The sequence below is a fragment of the Vicugna pacos genome, chromosome 35 (assembly GCF_048564905.1).
Source record: "Vicugna pacos chromosome 35, VicPac4, whole genome shotgun sequence".
Classification (NCBI taxonomy): Eukaryota; Metazoa; Chordata; class Mammalia; order Artiodactyla; family Camelidae; genus Vicugna; species Vicugna pacos.
In genome coordinates this window covers 17,071,099-17,093,957 of record NC_133021.1, presented here as the reverse complement: position 1 = coordinate 17,093,957, position 22,859 = coordinate 17,071,099, and the positions used below count along the sequence as shown (strand labels likewise).

At 40.7% G+C, this 22,859-nt stretch overlaps 1 protein-coding gene and 1 long non-coding RNA gene across 14 annotated transcripts in view; one reads left to right on the top strand and one right to left on the bottom strand.

The window, feature by feature from the left end:
- ZEB1 (zinc finger E-box binding homeobox 1) overlaps positions 1 to 22,859 on the top strand; it is a 167,393-nt gene that overhangs the window by 69,774 nt on the left and 74,760 nt on the right. The window lies entirely within an intron of this gene.
- LOC140691577 (uncharacterized) lies at positions 18,475 to 20,194 on the bottom strand. Of its 4 annotated transcripts, none has more exons than XR_012067330.1 (4): positions 20,112 to 20,194; positions 19,589 to 19,956; positions 19,319 to 19,481; positions 18,475 to 18,734 (listed from the first exon to the last, which is right to left on the bottom strand). It is a non-coding gene; the product is annotated as an uncharacterized lncRNA (long non-coding RNA). The 4 variants fall into 4 exon arrangements; XR_012067329.1 differs by having other exon boundaries at positions 19,319 to 19,484; positions 20,047 to 20,173; XR_012067328.1 differs by having other exon boundaries at positions 20,047 to 20,173.

The window sequence follows — 22,859 nt, the reverse complement described above, 5'->3', positions numbered from 1 at the left end:
GATATTTTTAAAAAGAATCTGTTGTCATTAAAAGTGTTGGTCATTTAGTACCATAGGAAGAATTTTTTTTAGTTTTTAAAACTTTCTTTTGGAATTTAGATTTACAGAACAGTCAGAAAGATAGTACAGAAATATGTATCTTAAGGTCCTTATTTTATAGGTTTATAAGTTTATAAGTGTCAAAAACCATAACATGAATACTAAGTCAGCCTACTAATATAGTTTTTGTTCAAGTTATTGCTATTTTAAATAATTTTTGTAATAAACACCATAAACCCACCAAATAACTACTTTTTTCAAATTTCCATATTTATTTTCTAGCTTGATTACATTAAAACTATTTTAAAGAATTATGGTCATAATGCGTGTTTCATTTTGTTTCTGAATTATATCCGTTTTTGCGTTTCATTGTCTGCATTCTTGCCTTGTTGATGGTGATAAAGGACCACGTTGCTAGTGTCCAGTATCAGTAAACTGTCATCCTCCTGTCAGAGGCTGCTGTCCAGCGTGGTGGCAGTGAGGGTGGAAAGGAAAATTAAGTATAAGCAGTAGAATTGATCTTCCCGTAACTGTAGGATAAAGAAGATATAAAATAAATCTTTGCCCAGGGTTGCTCTGAAGTATTATCGTCAGTGGTCAAAGTGCAGTGAACCCAGGACAGGACAGGGGGTCAAGAGGAAGGGCTGTCCAGGTGGGAGGAGCGGGCGGCCACTCCTGAGATGCGGGGCCTCACTGTGCAGACCACCAGCCCTGGTCTGTGTCCGGAGAGTCGGACTCCTCACCGGGGACCCTGGACGGCCCCCTTGCTTCTCCAGCTCTGGTTTCCCCTCCTCCCCACCCCACCCCCTGAAATAAGTATGGGGCTACTAGATGGTGGCTGAAGTCTCCCCAACCTTGGGGCAGCTGCTGCGTCTTTTGTTCCATCTGAACTCCGATACTGTTTCTTCTAATTGTTCTCTAGTGACCTTTTATCAAAACTCGGGTTTTCGAAAAATGAAAAGAGGATAAAATGCCCAGTCCTGAGTCTATTAGAGATTAAACTTTCCTTAACGCTGAAGTGCTTGACACAGGAAGTTTAGAAGTGCCGTTTCATTTTATCTTTCTCTGCCAGAAGCAACTTCTTATGGATCAAAATTTAGAACAAAGAAGATTGGATTTAAGGTCAAACTTTGAAAAAAGCACTCTGGAATTTTCTTTAGTACATACTTTTGGGGGTTTTGGTGTTATTAGATACCAGAAATTCCAATAAATTATTTGGGAAAAAGTAATGCAGTAGAAATACAATAACAGTATATGAGTATATACATAAAATAAATGTGATAAATATAACCTCAAGGAGGCAACATCCTGTAAAGGAGAAGAGCAGGCTTTGGAACCGGCCCGTTGGTTTCAGGGATCAGTTTTACCACTCTGTAGCTGTGTGACCTCGGGCAACGTGAAGTGAAAAGCTTGATTTTAGAGAGTGACTTAGTGTCTTTCTATGAAAAATCAGTAGTGAAACTGAGTTTGCAGACTTGTCATGAGAATTAGAATGTTTGCAAAGCCAGTTAATACTTTTTCAAAATCTTACCTGTACTAAACCCATATTCTATATTCCTGTCCTATAATTAAAATTGTGTGTGTGGATGAGAGAGAGAGACCATGGGATTTCTAATACTCAACTCTTTGGCAGCTTAAATGATTTAGAAAAAAACCACAGAATTATTTTTTAAATTATTATTTTAGCACTTAAGCATGTTCAAGTCTCAAACGGAATAATGTTTATTTTTTAAAGAAATATTTCTGCTATATACATGCCTGTCTTGTGTCACTCCTGTAAAAAAAACACTGTTAGATTCAGAGGATAGTCCAGTAAAATTACTAGAAGTCTCCTTTTTGGGAGTTTAGGTCATATACTGTAAATGTTTTGTGATGGGAATCAGGAGATTCCCTAATTTCCTTCTCCTTAAAGATTATGGGTTATATTTCATAATGTTGTAACAGTATATTGTTACACTGTGTACAAATTTACTGTTTTCTAATGCCAGAGCCAAGAACTGCCCTGGGTGTTAAACTGGACGAAGGGTCGTTTGGTTCTCAGGGGCCTCTCTGGAGGCTGTTTCTGTTCAGGGATCTAAAGAAAGTCTAGGTGTGCTTCATTGGCTTGAGTCATACTTTTTAGAGAAGGCCTAGAAAGTTCTTTATTCAAATACCTGTGGAGGAAAGAAGAGTAAGTAGTAAGTGTGAAAACAGTGATTGTCCAGACACATCAGGAGCTTCCAAACTAAGAAGAAAAGATGGGTGAAAATCACGTCTTGGTTTACGAAGGAATATATTAGTCAGGAAGGAAAAGATGGAAAATGGAAGGAAATCCTTTAAAGACCCAAATACTTCGAAAATAAGCATTTTATGACAGGAGTAGAACGACTGGTTTACATACAAGAGAAAAGTCATTGTGGACAATTAAAAAATGGAAATATTAATGCCGAATGATGTGCTCTCAGCAGACCTGTTTCCTGCTGGAATTGGCTCAGACTGTAGTGAGATGACTGGGGGCCTTTCTTCCTGGGGTCCTGAAGGAGCAGACAGGCGTGTTGCCTTCTCTGGCTCATGCTGCATTTGGCACCTGGTAACAGCTCAGTAGTCCTGTGTACTTCTGGTTTCTCAGTTCATAAGATCAGCTATATGGTTGTTACTTAAAGCATTTTTGATGCTTTTTAAATAACTTCCTACCTGTTACTGACCAAGACATTACATTCAGTCATAATTGCTGGCTCTTATGGTTTGATTATATTATTGCTCAAAAGGGTAGGTTTTATATATTTGTACAGTTGATTTCTTGTTTCTTCTGAGGTGCGCTTAAACCATTCGTTTGGTCTGAGGACACTTTACCCATAAAAAAAATACATGATGTTTAGAGAGTTTGATTTCAAATACCTTATGATACATTTTGAAGACATATTCAACCACTGGTTCTTAAACTTTCGCCATGTCGGAATCCCCCAGAGAACTTGTTTAACGAAGAAGATGGATGGACCCTCAGCGCTGTTTCTGACTTAGTAGTTCTGGGAGGGGGCTTGAGAATTTCCAAGAAATTTCTAACAGGCTCCCAGGTGCTGCTGGTGCTGCTGTTCCAGGGACCATGGCTTGGGAACCAGCACACTTACCTCACGGCAGGGCGGCTTTACTTCAGCCCCAAGCAGCTGAAAGTCAGTGGCGTTGGAACTGCTTGCAGTGAGGGTAGTTTCATGACTCTTTGTCACCGGGTTAGACCACAGTGAGGAGTAATGGCCTTGTTCCAGGGAGTTGGAACTAATGTCTTCTGTTACTTAAACAATGAAATCACTGCTTTGTTTAGAGAGGAATTATTTATGTCACATTAGAATGACTTTCCCTTCTACTTTTTGCATTTTAAAATGGCATTATTTCTGAGACTAATATTAAAAAATCACTTTTAAAAGTGAGTTTTTCTTAAAAGTAAGACTAATAATCTTCTAGATCTGACAGAATAATAGGAGCAGGATGCTGTACAATCTTGTTGGCATGACTTTCCTTAAAAGGTAAGCAATAATGTGGGTATTAAAGATCGTTTGCTGGTATGTTACTTATATTACATATTTAGCTTTGCTGTTATGAAATTTATTTTAAGATATCAAAAAATACTTTAGGACTAGATACTTCTTAAACATCTTTTATGCTTCTGCTTTAATTAAGAACAGATTGATAATGTTAATGATATGGTAATAGTAAACCTGTCATGCCTGTACAGAATCATACTTTATTTTTCTGAAATAATAAAACGACCTTTTCAAATAGATGGAGGACATATGAAAGGCAAATTGCTGCTGAAAATTCACAGAGTCTTTAAGGGATAAACTGTGTAAGTGTTGACAGTGAACAGACTGGCCTGTATTTAGGATATTAAATTTCCATCGAAGTTACAGAAGACCCAGTATACCATCCTTTTGGACATTTGAAGATAGTAAATCACACTCATCCTAAGAGCAGGAGCAATGTCTTTGAGATGATAAATTCAGTTTATGATTGCGGTTATATTGGAAGAGTATCTTAATACAGTCAGCCATTGCCTCTCTGATTGCTGTGTGCACCCCTTTCTACAACCTTTTTATTTTGTACTCTTAAAGCCTGTTTCATTGTAGTGATTCTCTTCCTTGTTTCAGAAAGTATAAAAGGTGTTTTTTTGTTGATAATAAATATAGGCTTCTGCTTTTATCTGCGATTATACGTTTTTTTACATGCCTGTTTAGAGCACTGATCTGTGCAAGCATCAGTTTACTGAAAAAGCTACTGACTTCGTGGCCTTGAACATGTTTTTAAAAATCTTGTTAACTGATTAATACTCTGGTTTAAAGCAAAATGCATACATGAACTTGAGAGAATTTGTTTTCACTTTTGTAGGGAAAAAATAATACACCTGATCGTGTTTTAGGTTAACATCTGCTAGCTTTCACGTATGACTTTGCACTTTGTGTTTGTATAGTTTGTCTAGCAAGTTGATCTTTTTATGCATCTATGACAGCCTGTTCTTATCCTATTAAAGTGTCGGTTACAATTAAAATAACTCACAGACCGAGGGGCTGTTGTGTTCAACTGTGGGCCTCGCCTTTCGCCTCTCTCCTGTTACTGCTTCCATATGAAGATGGCAGCGTCAGAGAGCGAATGTGGGCCCTGCCAGGGGGCGGGGTGGGGGGTGTTCACGGGCTGGGAGGGGCGCAGGCAGAGGGCTGACTTCACAGGAGATGAGTCCTCGGCAGTAGTCGGGGCCACGGAGGGAAGCCAGCGGTCACACACGGCCCAGAACGGGGCTGAGTGCTCTGCCGTCAGCACCTTGAATTCTTAGTGATTTGCAAGCAGGGAGGGGTCCCTGCATTTCCACTTTGTGCCAATATCTCAGGTTGTGTCACTGATCCTGCAACAGAAAAGGATGAGAGAACGTGGAACAGATTCTTCCGCCTCTTGCTTCTTCATTCCCTTCCCAGTGCCTGAATGGGGATTGTTTTCAAGGATGACTTGTAGACACCAAAAAATTGTGGAAAACCAGCCTCATTTGAAAGTGATTGTGTCTGCACGCATGTACTTCAGTCACTAAAGAGTGAGCAGAGGGAGGGAGGGGCTTGTTAAAATGATTTTATTAAAGTGTCAAAGATGGTCAAGCTCCCAGTAAGACTTTACTAAGTAAATGCATCATATAGACAGTTGGAAAAGTACAAACAATTGGAACTACAGGAGTTTAGTCCTGAATTAACCTTCTGCACGTTTATGCAAATCCCGGTGGTGTTTTCCTCCACCCGAAAAGCCGGGTACTTTGTGCTGGGTGCGGGACTTCATTACTTGGTCATTTTTTCCTTTAATACTGTTATTATCTCTAATGTGGTAATGGTTTCTTGCCTTTACAGTACTGGTAAAGTTTATTTTTAAGCTATTTTGGAAATTAAAATTTAGAAATTCAAAGTCCCAAACATTATGGTTTTCAAGGAAGCCTGTCAGTTTCTTTTACTTGATAGCTGCATAGTTAGCACTCGCCTACTTAAGGTTTAAGATCCTGTCCCGTGTCACACCTCGAGTCTTCTTCCAGATCTCCTCCTTGTTCAAGTTGGCTAATTCCGTTTAACTGCATAACCAAGCTAAAACCTAAACCCAAGCTTTTTTACATTCTTTCCCTTGAGAGTTCTGTTATTCTAATAAACTGTGGAATAGAGGGTGAGGGAGGGGATTGCCTCAGTTCCTAAGGATCCTTTGCAGGTTTAGTAAAAAATACGTGCCTACTGTTTATAAACAGAGAACTAACTTTTTAAAACTGGAGGAGGGAATATCAAAATTTTCAGTGTAAGATGACTCCACTTGTGGAATTTGTGGAATTTGTTTCAAAATTGATAAAGTACAGAAGATTGATAAAGTACGTTTCTTTAAGACTTCTTCTTATGTAATTTTAAAGATTTATTGGCTCAATTTTAGATCACCTTGGCTTCAGTCAAAAATGCAGTAGCAATTAGTAAAGTCTCTGCTGGGTTTGTAAAGTATCCCAAAACAGCGGTCAGGAGGCACCAGGATGAAGGTTTGAGCAGGAAGTACTGCTCTCAGCCTAGGGATGGTGTTGAAACTCTTCTGCATCGTACAAGTATATCAGAGAGAAACCCATCCCAAAGCCAGGTGACTTACTCTAAGTTTCTCTCATTGCAAGAGAGGATTCTTAAAGAGTCATATAGTTAATAATGTTTAAAGTTATAGAGTCTAAGTTATGGACAGGAATAATTTTATTTCACTTATTTTTATTCAGAATTACAAAATTATACATTTAGATTATATAGAAAATAAACTACGTTAGAAGCGTTAGTTTTTCATGACATCATACAAGGCAGTAACTGTAAAAATGAAATTCAATATATGTCTGTCCATCATAAGCCTAATACACACAATATCAACACAGACATACAGAAAATATGCAAGCAACTGACCAGCATAAACCAACGAACATAGTGAGAACATGGTAAGTGCAGTGCATCTTGGTCTTGATAGGTGATAAACCTTTCTTTCTGCTGGAATGATCTAGCAAAAACTACATCTTTTGCTTCAGCCTAGAAAAACTTTACACAGGAGGCGGGATTTTAGATGTTGCAATGATGACGAGAGAACATGCTTTTGATCAGCTGTGGGGGAGATGGAAGGGAGTCAGGGTTCTAGGTGCAGAGAGAGGGCAGCCCTGGCTTAGATCTTGGCTGGTGTAGGAAGAGAAAGCAGAAGCCATTGGGTGAAAGGACTGAGTGTATTTGTCAAAAGAAAGGAAAAGGACAGATAAATCCAGACAAGAGGAGGGCTGGTGCTGAGCTGGGCTGGTGAGCTCAGTGATGGGGGTGCTCGCAGGCAGGCGCCGCAGTGGCTCTTCCTTCAGGACAAAGTTTGAAAGAGACAAAATCTAGTCTGTAATCAAGGCTACCTGGAAAATGTTTGACTGCTATGAAGAATACCGAGGTGATTTGTTTCTTTAAAATGAGATTTGTTAACAGTTTAATTTTGTTTATAGTCTGCACATTTTTTACAATTCTATAAATAAAATAAACTTGATATTCAGGAACATAAACAGGTGAAATGTCTTGGTGTCTGTGCTAGTGTGTTTCCAGCTGCCCCTCTGTTGGTGGCACCACCATCAACGCTCCTCCCTGACCCTTCCTCACTTCCCTTCTCTCTTCCTGGTGTAGCCAGGATCGCCAGTGGGACTTGTTTTTATATTTTCTCTTTTCCCTTTACCCTTTTCAGTCCTAGATTTGATTTCTGCAAATGACTTAATCTCTCTTCTTGATACATCCTGTGGACATAATAAAACTGTTGCCACTTTCAGAATAAATGAGCTAATGTTTGAAAACGCCCAGCACAGTGCGTGGCACATAATAATCGAGCTTTAGTCAGCAAAGGTTACTTGTTTTTCCTCTCTTATCAACTGGTAATGATAACTCTACTGAAAAGGGAAATAGTTTAGAGAAAAAAATGTAAATGAACTGTTTGTCAAAATTTGTGTTTGTATTTATACAGTGGGTTATGTATAAGCTTGTTCTCCTTAGATGGGTAATCAAGTGTTAACCTTAGTGGTTGTTTTAAAGGGTTAATTGGGGCATAACAAAGTCATAGCATCACTGTCCTTAATATTAAGATCATAATTATCTGGAAACAAGTTTGAATGTTAGTGAGCAGAATTGTTACATGGGACAGGTTATACTTCTAATTTTAGTTATGAAATTATGTGCTTCTCAGACTAAAGCAACATCTCTGATTCCGTATCTCCATCAATGACTCAGTGATTTTAGAGGTGGTGAATTACTGTTCACTGTTCCCCACCTGGAATGTAGATCATCTGAAGCATGATGTCCCTGTCATCCGTGGTGTCACGTTGGACTTCACAGTATTTATATCAAGCCTTTACTTGTCACAACTGTCTCCCTTCTGTCTTTCAAGATCCCTCCGCAAAGAAAAATTCAGTCCTCATTTGGTTATAAATAGCAACATTGTCAACTTGACTTTTTGATATATTAATTTAGCACACACCTCAAGGAGTGATCAAAGTAATGTTCATACTTTATAAAGCTTAACCATTGATGACAGATTGGAGCTCAAACAACACAAGTGGATCAGCTTTATTCAAACAAGATTATTGAGAAACAGGAATCATAGGTTTTATTCAAATACAGTTTTATAAATTCTGTATTGTTTTTCATTCAAAAGCATTTTACTATCCCCTTTGCCTACTTCCATTATCCTTCCAAAGGCCTTTGACCTGGTAGGCATTGCTGATGGTGAAATGCAATTCCCCGAAGTCTCCTCTTGGAATACAGAGTCTGTGTTTCCAGTGTAATTAGCCATTCCAGAGAGAGAACATGATTTGTGAAAAGACAGTAGAGTTCAGTAAGATAGATTTGTTTTTCCATGCTCATTTAATTCTAAAAACTTAAGTGTCAAAAAAAAAATCTTGAGAACCACTCACATGATACATGTGTACACAAAACTTACATTGCTTAGAAGCCGTGCTAGCCATCTCTAGCCCATTTATATCGTGTAATTAGACAAGGATGCCTTAATAGTCCTGGCTGCTGCCACCCCTACCAGTACGAGTATAACTACTACTAATTGTGTAGAAAAAGGTCTCTGTTCATGTGGTTGAGGCACAGAGTCATTATGGGTGGTGGGATCACATCTCTTTTAAAGTCTTTTTTCTTACTTTTACTTTTTCTCAAGTGAAACTTTGATTCTTCTATACTTAAAGATTTTTTAACTCAAAAAGTAACAGATTCCATTTTATTGGGCTGGATTAAATTATACGTGTTGTCTGTGCAGTTCATTTCTGACATTAATAGAGAGCCTTTTACCGTTTATTCAATACTTTGACACTTTAACAATTTTGTAAATGTAGTTTGAGGGATTCTAAATCTAGAAAAGTGAAATTTTTATCTGAATGTAAAACTTGTATTTATTTGGGATATGTTTTGCCTTCTCAGGGATAATCTGGAAACACTAATATTGATTGATTATTTTATTTCATAACCCTTTGTGAGTGACTATTGGCAACAAGTGTTAATTTCTCTTCAGTTGAGAACAGTAGCAAAAAAAAAACCACGTAAGTTAGAATTACCTGGTGTTCTAAGAGCTACCCAAGTTGACACTCAAAAATGTAAGAGGGCTTCAAAACATGAGATATCTAATTGCTAATCAAGGCTGGAATTATTCATAATAATCTTAGATGTAAATGCTAATGTCTTGTTGGCTTTCTGCTTCACCTTATCTTAGCTGGTATAAAAATGTGTTGGAATGTTTGAGATTAATTTCTCTGTCACAGTTTGTGTCCTGTGTAGAAGTGTGATGATCGAGGACTGTTTTAAGTATAGGGTTCTGTTTACTATTAACACATAGTTCTAAAGACTGTCTTAGCTAAATATTTCTGTTCTCTTTGATTGGCTGTAATTTAATATGTTACCTATTTGGAAAAGAAGAGAGATATCTTAGTTTTAGGTATTTATTTTGTATTATAGTAATAAAATATGATAATGAAAATGCTCAACATATTTGATGATTCTAATTTTGGCTTAGAATTCTACATCTCAAAAAGTGGAAGAGATTGAGAGCCGACTGATAGTATAATGTAAAATAAAATACTTCTCATTGCCACATACAAGCCTAGCTACTGGCCTGCATCGCCAAGCCTGGTCAGTTTCCACTGCCATGCGTGCACCAGCGGGCAGTCTGCCAGGAGGGCCTGCCCCACACAAGTGCTTGCAGCTGGCCGCTGCCACGACACACACCCGCCCACGTCTAAATCTGGGCCCTGCCACCAACCTGGCTCCCACTGCTGAGCGTGTGTCTGCAGTGACCCCCACACGAAACAGTGCTCACAGCTGGCCTGGGCCCTGCTGCCACATGCTTCCCTGCAGCCAGTGCCCACCGCTCTGCCCACATCCAGAGCAGCCCAGCCCCCGCCTGCCAGAACACACTCCCTACTAGACCTGGAGTTGCTGCTGAGGCCCCACCAGCCCTCACAGCCACTGCTGACTTTTCAGCTGCCATGCCACCAGTGCCCTCCCCCAGACCTGGAGCTGTCGTCCACCCCTGCACCCTGCATCCTGTGTACAGCTGAGCCTGGTGCAGCAGTGCACCCTGTACACCTTTCCAGTGGTACCCATGCACCTACTCTCCAGACAGAGGTCTTTCTTTATGGAATCCAATTTATGAAAACTTGAAAATGCGACTGCTTCTTCAAGTGCATAGACACCAGTGCAAGGAAACAAGGAACACTGAAACTCAGGGAAGCGTGACGCCACCAGGGGACTTCAGTGAGCTTATAACCTACCCACAAGGAGATGGAGGTCCACAAAATGCCTGCAAGAAATGCAGAATAATTGTTCTAAAGAGGCTCAGTGAGCTCCAAGAGGACATAGACAAACAATTGTGGGAAATCAGGAAAATAATACAAGAACAAAATGAGAAGTTCAACAAAGAGATAGAAAAAATATTAAAAAATCAAGTAGATTCTGGAGCTGAAGCAAAAAATTCTTGAGCTAAAAAATGCAATTCGGAGCTTCCACATCAGACTTAATCAAGCAGAAGAGAGAACCAGTGAACTTGAAGACAGGTGATTTGAAATTATCCAGTTGGAGCTAAAATAAATAAACAAATAATGAAAAAATCCTAAAAGATTTATGGGATATTATTAAATGAACCAATATACTCATTATAGGAGTCTCTAAAGGAGAAGAGAGAGAAAGGGGCAGAGAGTTGTTTAAAGAAATAGTAACTGAAAACTTTCCAAATCTGAGGAGGGACATAGACGTCCAGACTTAAGAAGCCAAGGACCCCAAGTAGATTGAACATAAAGAGGTCTACAATTAAACTGTCAAAAGCCAAAGACGAAGAATTTTGAAAGCAGCAAAAGAAAAGTGATTCATCACATACAGAGGAACCCCCTCACTTCCCATAAGACTGGCAGTGGATTTCCCAACAGAAAGCTTGCAGGCCAGGAGACAGTGGGATGACAGATTTCACAGTACTGAAAGGGAAAAAAATTTCCAACCAAGAATATTATACCCTGTGAGGTATCCTTTAAAATGAAGAGATAAAGTCTATCCCAGATAAGCAAAAACTGAGGAAGTGTGGCACCAGTGGACCAGCTGTCCAAGAAATCCTTAAGAGAATTCTTCAGCTAAAATCAAAGCATGCTAGACTGCAATGCAGACAACATATGAAAGTCTAAATCTCACTGGTGAAGGGAAATATAAAGACAAATACAGGATAATCTAACACTGTAATGGTGGTGTACATATTACCTCTAACTGTAATGTAAAAATGAAAAGACAAAAGCGTTAAGAATAATTATAACCACAAAAATTGAATAATGGATTCACAATATAAAAAGTGAATTCTGACTTCAAGAACACAAAGTGTAGGGGTAAAAACATAAGTTATCAAATTAAAATAGATGGTTATAAATACAAGAAGACGTATATGAGCCTCATGGTAACTGTGGTATTCCAGTAGATACACAAATGATAGGAATCAAACCAGATCACTACCTAAAAATCAAGTATCAAAAGAACAGAGGAAGAAAAAGAGCTGCAAGGCGCACAGAAAACAGTTAACAAAGTGGAAATAGTAAATCAATAAGTACTATGAATAATTATTTTAAATGTAAGTGAATTAAACCCCCCAGTCAAAAGGCAAAGAGTGGCTAGAAAAAAAGAAAACCAAGATCTAGTGATGGGCTGACTATAAGAGACCCACTTTAGATATGAAGACAACCAGCTAAAGAGGCATAAAAAGATACTCCATAGGAATGGTAACCAGAAAGCACGGTTGCCTGTACTTATATCAGACAAGATACTCTTTGAGTCAGAAATTGTCACAAGAGACAAAGAAGGTCATTATACAGTAATCAGGGCCAACTCAACGGGAAGGGAAAACAAGTATAATAAATACATGTGCACCCGTATGACAGCACCTAAATATACAAAACAGGTGGGCAGACCAGAAGGGAAACACTGACAGCAACAGAATAATAGTGGGAGACGTCAAAATCCCACTTTCAGTAATGGACAAAACATGCAACAGAAACCAGTAAACAGATAGCTGACTTGAACAACACTGTAGACCAAGTGGACCTAACAGACATGTACAAAGCTTCCCACCAAACAGCAGCAGAAAATGCGTCCTTCTCAGGTGCACGTGGAATGTTCTCCAGGATAGATCACGTTAGGTCACGAAACACATCTTAAAAAATATTTACAAGGAGTGAAATCATACCAGGTATCTTCTCAGACCACAGTGGAGTGAAACTAGAAATCAGTAACAAACAGGAAAACTCACGAACAAGTGGAAACTAAACAACACAATGAACAACCATTGAGTGAAAGAAGAAATCAAAAGGGAACTTTAAAAACACCTTGAGAAAAAAGAAATGAAATACAACTTTCCAAAACTTATGGGATGTAGGAAAAGCAATAGTGAAAGGAAAGTATCGTGATAAGTAACTACATTAAAAAAAGAAGAAAGAATCTCAGGTAAATAATCTACCTTTACAACTCAGGGACCTAGATAGAGAACAACAATCTGTACACAAAACTAGCAGAAGGAATGAAATAATAAAGAGTAGAGCAGGAGTAAATGAAATGGAGGAAAAAAAATTACCAGAAACATCAGTGAAGGTATGAGTTGGGGTTTTTTTTGAAAAGATAAAATTGATGCCCCTTTAAGTAGTTTAATGAAAGAAAAAAGAATATTCACATAAAATCAGAAACGAAAGGAGATGTTACATAGAAATTAAAAGAATCATAATTGTTAGGAACAATTATATGCCAACAATTGGATAAACTAGGAGAAATCAATAAACTTCTAGAGACACACAACCTAGCAAAACTGAATCAAGAAGAAACAGAAAGCCTGAACAGACCAATAACAAAGAGATTGAATCAGTAATAACCTGCCAGCAAAGAAAAGCTGAGGACAAGATGGCTTTACAGGGGGAATTCTACCAAACATTCAAAGAAGCAGTAATACCAACCGCTCTTAAACTCTTCCCAAAAAACAGAAGTAGAAGGAATACTCCTAAACTCATTTTTATGAGGCCAGCATCACCCTGATTCGAAAACCAGACAAAGGCAACACAAGAAAAGAAAGCTACGGGCCAGTATCTCTGATGAATGTAGATGCAAAGTCCTCAAGATACTAGAAAACTGAATTCATCGCTCTTTAAAGGGGTTATACACCATGACCAGGTAAGATTTATCCCTGGGACGCAAGGACTATTCAACATACAGAAATCAATCAGTGTGGCACACCGCATTATCAGAATGAAAGACAGCAACCACGTGGTCATCTCAGTAAGTTCAGAAAAAGAATTTGACCAAATCTAAGTCCTTTTATAATAAAATCTCAACAAAATAGGTATAGAAGAAATGTACTTCAACACAACAAAGGCTATATATGAAAAACATAACTGACATCATAATCAATGGGGAAAAAAGTTTTTCCTGTAAGACTCAGAACAAGACAAGGATGCCCACTCTTACCACTGCTAACAGTATAATAATAGAAGTTCTAACCAGAGTAATCAGGCAAAAAAAAAAAAAAAAAAGAAGAAGAAGCAAAAGGCATCCAAGTCAGAAGAGTAGAAGTAACATTACCTGTTTGCAGTGACATGATCATATGTGTAGAAAACCCAAGGCTCCATTCACACACACATACAAAACTATTAGAACTAATAAATTCATCAATGTTGCAGGATGCAAAATCAACATACAAAAATCAGTTGCATTTCTGTACACTAACAACAAACCATCTGAAAAAGAAACTATGGAAATAATCCCATTCGCATTAGCTATGCAAAGAATAAAATACTTAGGTGTTAACCAAAGAGGTTAAAGACTGGTTACCCTGAAAACTATAAAGCATCATGAAGGAAATTTTAAGACACCAATTAATGAAAAGACATTCTGCTTTTGTGGATTGGAAAAATTAATATTGTTAAAATGTTTATACTACCCAGAGTGATCTACAAACTCAGTACAATTCCTATCACAGTCCCAATGATTTTGTTTTTCATCCAAATAGGAAAAAAAATCCTAAAATTCACATGGAACCACAGAAGACCTGAAATAGCAAAAGCAATCTCAAATAAGAACAAAGCTGGAGGCACCACAGTGCCTGACTTCATATCAAATTACAAAATTTTAGTAATCAGAATAGTATGGTAAAAACAGACATATAGACCAACGGACAGAATAGAGAATCCAGAAATACACCTACACACTTAGAGTCACCTGATCTTTGACAGAGTTTCCTAGAGCACACGATGGGGAAAGGGTAGTCTCTCCAACATGTGGTGTTGGGGAAACTGGATGTCTACGTGCAAAAGAATGAAATTGGACCCTTATCTTACACCACTCACAAAAATCAACTCAGAATGGATATGAACTTAAATGTAAGGCCCGAAACTGTAAAACTCCTAGAATAAAATGTTTGAGACATGCTTCTTTGCATTAGTCTTTGCAATAATGTTTTTGGTTAAGGCAACAAAAGCAAAAAGGAGACGGGGGAATTACATCCAACTAAAAAGCTTCTGTACAGCAAAGGAAAAGTTCCTTATTGATTTTCTGCTGGATGTTCTGTCTATTATTGAAAGTGGGAAAATAACCAACAAAATGAAAAGGCAAACTACAGAGTGGGGAAAATATTTGCAAACCACACATCCAGTTCAGAGTTAATATTCAAAATATATGAGGAATTCATACAATTCAGTACCAAAAATACAAATAGCCCAATTTAAAAAGATACCTTTCAAAAGAAGAAACTGAAACAACTGAAAGGTGTATGAAAAGATGCTCATCATCTCCGATCATCAGGGAAATGCAAATCAAAACCGAGAGGCACCATTCACACCCATAAGGATGGCAGTGATCGCAGAGAGAAGGCACAAGTGTTCGCGAGGATGTGGATGAGAGGGAGCCCTTGTGCACTGTTGGTGGGAACATAAATTGATACAGCCACTATGGAAAACAGTATGGAGACTGCTCAAAAATTTAAAAATAGAACTACCGTATGATCTCACAGTCGCACTTCTAGATATGTACCCAAAGGACACAAAATCAGGATCTCAAAGAGACCGTTTGCACTTCCATGTTCAGTGTGGCTTTATTCACAGTAGCCAAGGTGTGGAAACAACCAGAGTGTCCTTCAGCAGATGAATGGGTGAAGAAAATGTGATATATATGGAATATTATAAATATATATGAGTGTGGAATATTATATGTAATTGGAATATTACATATATGGAATATTATTCAGGCTTAAAAAATAAGGAAGTCTCACTATCACTATTATGTGAAATCTAAAATTGTCAAACTCATAGAAGCGGAGAGTAGAATGGTGTTTGCCAGGAGCTAGGGGCAGGGGGGAGATTGGGTGACGTAGGACTAAGGGAACAAAGTTTCAGTGATGCAACACTAAGACCTTCTAGAGAGCTGATGTATATACAGTCTGGTGATGCTAGTTAACAGTGCTACATCGTATACTTGAAACCTGCAAAGAGGCTGAATCTTAAATCTGCTCACCACACACAGGCACAAAATGGTAACTGCAGCGGTGATGGGTATGTTAATTTGCTTGACTGTGGTGGTCTTCTTACAATTTTTGCATATATCAAGACATCAAGTTGTAAACCTTAAGTATATATCATTTTTACATGTCAAAGATTTCTCAATGAAGCTGTTAGAATATAAAAACAAACTCAAGGAAAAAAGTCAAGAAATAAAATATTAGGTTATTGCTTACTCTCAGATGATGATATGGCAATAGTATTTTCTAGTCCTCTTATGGGCTTAGAGTTATTTATATGGTGGTGATGCACCTGTCTGCTAAAAATGGAAAACAAGAAATTTAAAATGTTGAATATTAATTCTCAGTGAACTCTTCAGTCATTTTTCCTATAAGATATTGAATTAAATGTTAAAATCTGTTACTTGACTAAAGAGTCAAAGCACCTTAAAAAACTAGGAGATAATTACAGGAGTACCTGCGTCTTTCTAGAGCACCCGAGAGGAACACAGAAGCACATAGAATGAATTCAGGTACATATTTCATAGTTAATCCAAGGACTGCACAAGATGGGCACATAGTTGCCAAATAAAGTCATTCTGTGAAGCAAATGTTTCCTTGATTGTACCATAACCACCTAAAAATCTCTGCTTGTGGCATTACTCTGGCTAATGAAACCAGTTCCAGAGCAGACACTTGGGCCGTCAGAGTGTTTGCAAAAGCATCACGGTCCAGTTGTGCAGCTGCCTCCATAGTCGGCCCCCATCCCTCACTCGGGCTGCCGCATGCTCCAGGCTGGAAACCACAGCCTCCCCTGCGCAAGTGCCTGCAGGGGTGAACTTGTGTCTTCTGTACATGTTTGAGAACCTGCCATTTGCCAAGCATTTATTTAGGCAGTGTTTTCATATGTTCTGTCCCCAAGTTAGGAGATTTCACAGTCCCCAAGTGGCTACCAAATCAAAACTAAACCCAGAATTTCAGGTTGTCCAGATCTCTCTCACTCTTGCTCTTCAGCCCAAGTAGCATTCGTTCTTATGGGCACAGTGTCTGTTTCTACTTCTGTCCTGGTGCCTCGTCCTTCCTCTCCAAGGACGTGCTCCTCCTCCCTTACATTTTTACAAATGCAGCCCAAAGTGCCGTGTGAGGTTGGGTTTCGTTGTCTCACCTGGGTCATCCTTGTACTCTGAATCCTGAAAACAGTGTCAGGAACTTGAGTGTGCTGGCTAATTGGCGGGTCATCGCGTTTCATTTACAGGCTGACCATGCTAAGCACTCTGTTCAGTCAAATCCACAGCATAGAAAGATACACTGCAACGTATTTAGTGTTTCTTTGATGATTTGGAAGGTGTTTCACTTAGAAATTTAGATGCCTAGGGATACTGGTTAATAAAAATGTCTAGTTTTTACTGTTTCATGTTTGCTGGTGTTTTGTTTGAAGCTAGCTACTGTAAACATCTTACGTTTTGTATTTTTAACCAGGCAGTATCTCTGTTCTCCGTTTTGAACCTCTAATGTGGGACTTTGTACATAATAGATTTTCCTAAAATAGTTGATCTATTCCATCAATTTTTTTTTTTATTGAGCAGCTACTCTGTGTAAAGATGTAGGACTTTAGTACTAGCGCCGTGCAAAGGCAGTCTGTGCCCCTGTGGTATCAGTAAGCTCACGGAGGAGACAGGCAGGCGGACAGACCACCGAGGGTAAGTGCCCGGTAGTGTGGTACCCAGGCTGGGCCCAGCCGCCAGGCGGGCTTTCCCAGTCCGAGCAGTGTCAGCACCAAGGAGGGAGTAAGGAAACTTCAGTCCCCGAGCATCTCCTCCAGACCCCAAAACTACGCCACATGAACCTGATCATCAAAGTGCACGGTGTTTAGCTGCTAGACAAATCTCCGAGGTTCTCTCCCTCCAGAGTGCCACGCCTCCCCTTGCACTGGAAGCTCTAGAACCGCCTCTGAGAGGAAGGGCTGGCAAGTGGGAGTCATCCCGGAGGACACTGGGCGCGGGAGCTCTCCCAGGATGGGCAGGTGGTAAAGGGGGCAGGGCGAGTCGGGATGCAGTTCTCCAAGGCCAGAGCGCGGATGTGGTCGGAGGGGTCAGCGAGGGGTGGGCCTAGGAGGCGCTTACAGGCCACGGTAGGAGGTAGGGTTCCTTCCTGTTTATCACACTGGTTCTAAGCCCAATTTAGATTCTCACTTTATTTTGTTCATAGTTTTTACTGTTCAGATTTTTAAGTGTTATTCTATACTTTCTTACTCTTAAAAATTTTTAAAGCATTTTAGATCCTCTAAATCAGTGATTTAAAAACTTCTATTTTCCTAGCAGTGGAATTCTTAATTTTAAAATCCTGCATAATAGCTGAGTATTTTTTTGACAAAGATAAAAGGAGAAGTACTCAGTTTTGGGTTCCGGTGGTCCGTGGTGGAGCGGTGGGGGGCAGTGACGATGGGCTGTCCTGGCTGCTGGCCTGTGCCCCGCACTGAAGTGTGGAATCGTGTCGCGGACATCGTGCGGCGTCGTGTTACCCTGTGGTTCTGACTGGTGGCAACAGCCTCATGATTTGTGATTGGTAGTCTCCCAGGCCTTTACTGTTATGTATTCAACAAAATGTGTGCCAAACAGCCTTGGTACTGGTGCTCTTTGTCTGAGCAAAACAGACTCAGCCCCTCCCGAGCCGCGCGTCCGGCGTGGTGGAGGAGATGGGCGTGAACGAAGCTGCGGCGCGGCGCGGCGCGGGGCGGGCGCTGCGCGGGGGAGGCGTGTGTGCTGGGAGAGCGCGGGGAAGTGACGCGCAAGTAGCGGCTTAAGCCAGGACCTGAGGGGTGAGAATGAGGCGGGCAGAGGCAGAACGTTCCAGGCTGGGAGCGGGACACGCATGCGCGGTCGGGGGTGAGAAGGGGAGGCAGGGCCCAGATCAGGGAGAGCCACGTTGAGGATTCGGGCTTTTATCGTCAGCCAAATGGGGAGCCAGTGAAAGGGTTTGAACAGAGGAGTGAAACAAGATGGTTCGTCTTAACAAGATTGCTCTGGGCGAGGCGTGGATGCAGCGCAGTGGAGGGAACTGCCGGAGAGACGACGGAACCGCCAGTGTGGTCCCAGCGCTGGGCACTCAGCGGACGTGCGTGCACTGGCCGGGTGATGACCGCATCGCTGTCTGTGCTGGAACTTCTCAGACTGTTCATACATGACCATGAGTTAAATCAAGTATTTTTAAGGCGTCAGCAAAGAGTGGTGCTGATTTGTACTAATTTTTCCTCATAAAATTTCAGGTATTTTGAACTGCTTTTTCACCTTGTCCAGTGTGAAAGTTATTCATTCATTAATTCAGCAAATATTTCAGTGCTTAAAATGTGCCAGGTACCAGGTCCGAGCTAAGCTGAATATACAGAATCTGGGAATGAGGTAGGTGTGGGGTCTGCCACCAGGTGACTTCCACTCTAACCAGGGCTGAGCAAAGCCAGCAGGGTGTTGGCCTCATGCTTATGAAGTGAGGTGGGGTGTCCGTCCCACCCTCAGGATCTGGAATGTCCTGGTTGACCCACGAGACCCTCTTTGTTCTAGTTTATACCACTAGGTTTCCGCTTTGATTATCTCTGCTGAAAACACAGCTCCTTATAAGTCCTAACGCGTCAGCACTGAAGCCCAGGTCTCCTCCACTCTGAGAAGAGCTGGATCCATCCGGCTTACTGGTCACCCTCCCGTTGCTGCATAAAGTCCACAGATGCAGCGCATTCAACGACGCATACTTAATATCTCACCTTCTCGGGAGGGCGGGGGTCCAGGCATGGCTCACCGGGACCCTCCACTCAAAGCCACGGTCGAGGTCTTAGCCGGGCTGCGCCCACGTAACTGACGGTTCACTTCCCCGTGCTTGTAGGAGGGCGGCTCCTCTCCGCAGGCAGTTTAAAACATGGCTTTTTGCTTCTTCAAGGACAACAGACGAGAGAAAGTCTCTGAGCTTGGGGAGTGGGGGTTGGGCAGGAACAGGGCCCGTCCCCGGAGGCCAGGCCTCCTTATAAAGGTTTCACCTGGTCAAGTCCGGCCTGTTCAGGACAAACACAGCTGCCGAGAGACCCTCGTTAGATCTCCAGGACCCTTCACAGTCGTCCTACACTCAGTGCTGTAGTGGGAGTGACACCCCACCACGGTCACAGCTCCCCTCTGCACCCCAGAGGCAGTACGAAGACGGGGGTGTCCCAGAAAGTGCCCACCTCCCTTCCTCTCCAGGAATCTCTCCATCTCCCCATGCTCCTCTTACTCCCCATGTCGTCTGAGGTTCCTGGTCCCTTCTCTGCCTCCAGCCTGTACGCGGTCGGCCTCCCCAGGACATCCTGTTAGCCGTCCAGCCTGTTTCTCCATCTGTTGTTCTCCACTGGGTGAGGGCCGTTTCCTGCTTCTAAAAACAAAACCAAGACTAGGTTCCTTTGCCTCCAGTCACTTGCTGAAGAACACAGACTTACCAGATAATGAGTAAAAGGAAGGCAACCTGTTAGAGGGTTTCCTGCTGTTCTCAGATCCATTTGGGAAGAAAGGGGAAGATCCCTAACTTACGGTGATGGGATACAGCTCCCACCACTCCAGGTAGGGTGCGCTGTGTGCGGGTGGTGGCAAGAGCCCAGAGGATAGTTGGAGGATTCTACCAGCTCCCGGGATAGGCAACTGTGACCGCGGGTTCTGGGAAGGTGTAGCCATGGAAACACGTAGGAGTGCTGCCTGGGTGGCAAGGTATCCTCAGCCTGGGTGTGGGCATGGCTCTTAGAGGGACCAGGTGTAAATGGGCTGGGGCCACCGCACGTTATCATTAACCCACCAGTGATTTCAAGTTATATTGCTAAAAACAAATGCATCCTTAGGATTTAAGTGTACCATGTGCACCTGAAATCAGCCTTCTCTCCTCTAGCAGAACTGAGTCCCCTGTATGTACCTTAAGGCCTTCAGTCACCTGCAGTCTTCCTGATTGACAAGTAGCTTGGTAGGATTTGCCTGGAAGAAGCCATTCTTTCTCCTCTTTCTCTCTTTTTATCTGTTTGGTTAATCCATTAAAAACCAGTTTAGGAGAAAAAGCTCAGACATTAGCTCCTTGCCAAAGCACTTTCTAGAAACCTGTCCCCATTGTCCACCCTTCTTTTCTCTGTTCTGTACCAGGTTGTCGATGTTTATATCAGTTACACCTGACCCTATGCATTATGACCTATTTATTTAATGTTTGTCTACCCTACTAGTAAGATTCTTGGTGATCAAAATTGATTTATTCATTTTTTTAACTGTAGTGTCTGACCTATGACAGATGCTCAATAATTGAAATAATGCATGAATCAATCAGTGCCTTAAACCAAGTCACAATATTTCCACCTATATAATTTCATGCGACCATGTCTGATTTCCTCAGATACAGACTCAGACCCTGATAAACCTCCCTTCACTTTGCTCTGTGGGGATATCTGAGCTCCTACATCCTTTCTGTAGCTAGTGTGGATTCTCTGGCCTACAATTCACTCCCCTCTACTCCCCTGGACAACTGACCAGCATGTTTTAAACTCATAAGACCAGTCTTCCAAAAAGGTATTGTGGCTGGGGCAAAGTCTTCTCTCAAACTTCTGTAAGTCACTCCAGAAGGTATAGGAAAACCAGAGTGCTTGGCTTAGGGTGGAGCAGTAGCCAAGGGGCCTCATTACAATTCTCCACATTTGAGTGAACGTCTGAAGATGTGAAATAGGTGAAACAGGGACTGTCATGCCAGCATCCTTGGATTTGGGGTGGGGACCAAAGCAGGTCTTGGGAAACGCCCATATTTTGAAATGTGCACTGTATTTTTAAGGTTGCAAATACAGAATAATTTTAAGCTTGTATATTTGGACTACTAAAGAAACTAATTTCATATTCATACTTAACAGAGAGCTAAGTCAGAGATAGTATCTTTTTTTTAATTGAAGTACTGTCAGTTACAATGTGTCAATTTCTGCTGTAGAGCACAATGTCCCAGTCATGCATACACATACATATATTCATTTTCATATTTTTTATTAAAGGTTATTACAAGATACTGAACATAGTTCCCTGTGCTATACAGCAGAACCTTTTTAAAATTTATTTTTATATATAGTGGCTAACATTTGCAAATGTCAAGCTCCCAAATTTATCCCTTCCCACCTCCTTTCCCCAGTAACCATAAGATTGTTTACTATGCCTCTTGAGTCTGTTTTGTAGATGAATTCATAGTATCTTTCTTTTTTCTTTTTTCTTTTTTCAGATTCCACATATGAGTGATATCATATGATGTTTTTCTTACCCTTTCTGGCTTCACTTAGAATGGCGATCTCTAGGTCCATCCATGTTGCTGCAAATGGCATTATTTTATTCTTTTTTATGGCTGAGTAGTATTCCATTGTATAAATATACCACAATTCCTTTATGCAGTCATCTGTTGATGGCTATTGTATATAGTGATTCTGTGAACACTGGGGAGCATGTATCTTTTAGAATTAGAGTTTCCTCCAAATAAATGCCCAGAAGTAGGATTGCTGGGTCATATGGGAAGATATGGAAAGTGACATTAGAGACCATGCAGTAACAGGATTATTAGAAACATGGCCTTGGAAGAACCCGACTTCCATGGCAGAAATGTGTTTTCACTATGACAATTAATTCTGTAAAATGTTGATGACTGTAGCACAGGGGTATAGAACTCTTAAGAGAATTCGGTATGGATAATGACACTGAATCCGCCCCCAGAGAGCTCCATGTAGTCCTCATCTGGACCACGGGCAGTGCGGAGGCTCGCGATGTTCTCTACAGGCATCCATTTTCTCTCAGTACCCACCTTATCAGAAGGCATTTCTAGGCATCACCTAGAAATGTTTTGTTTGAAAAAGAATCTATTTTGGATGGAAAACAGAGTCCAGGAGGTGAACAACTTTTTGTTATGCAAGAAGTAATGCTTTTTAAGCTAAAAATTCTAAAAGCAGGTGAAGGAAATGAATGATTCAATAAAAATTGGGACACCTGTGTGATTTTTTTCAAGGTTGTAAGACATGTTAACGTGCATGCTTTTCTAACTTCTTTCTTGTTTTCAAATTATTCTGATAAGCATTGATGCAGTAGGTCTGCTCCCTAAAGGTTCTGTTCCTGTATCATGTATGTGCATGACGCTCAGCATTCAGGAACTAAATACTCAGAAGCCTCTATTATCTCTTCCCCAAATGTGATTTTTATCTATAAGCAGGCATGCTTGTAGGAAGAAATGAAAAAATGGGGGATAATTGGTTATGCAGCAAGTTTATTCAACCAGAAAATCTCAGG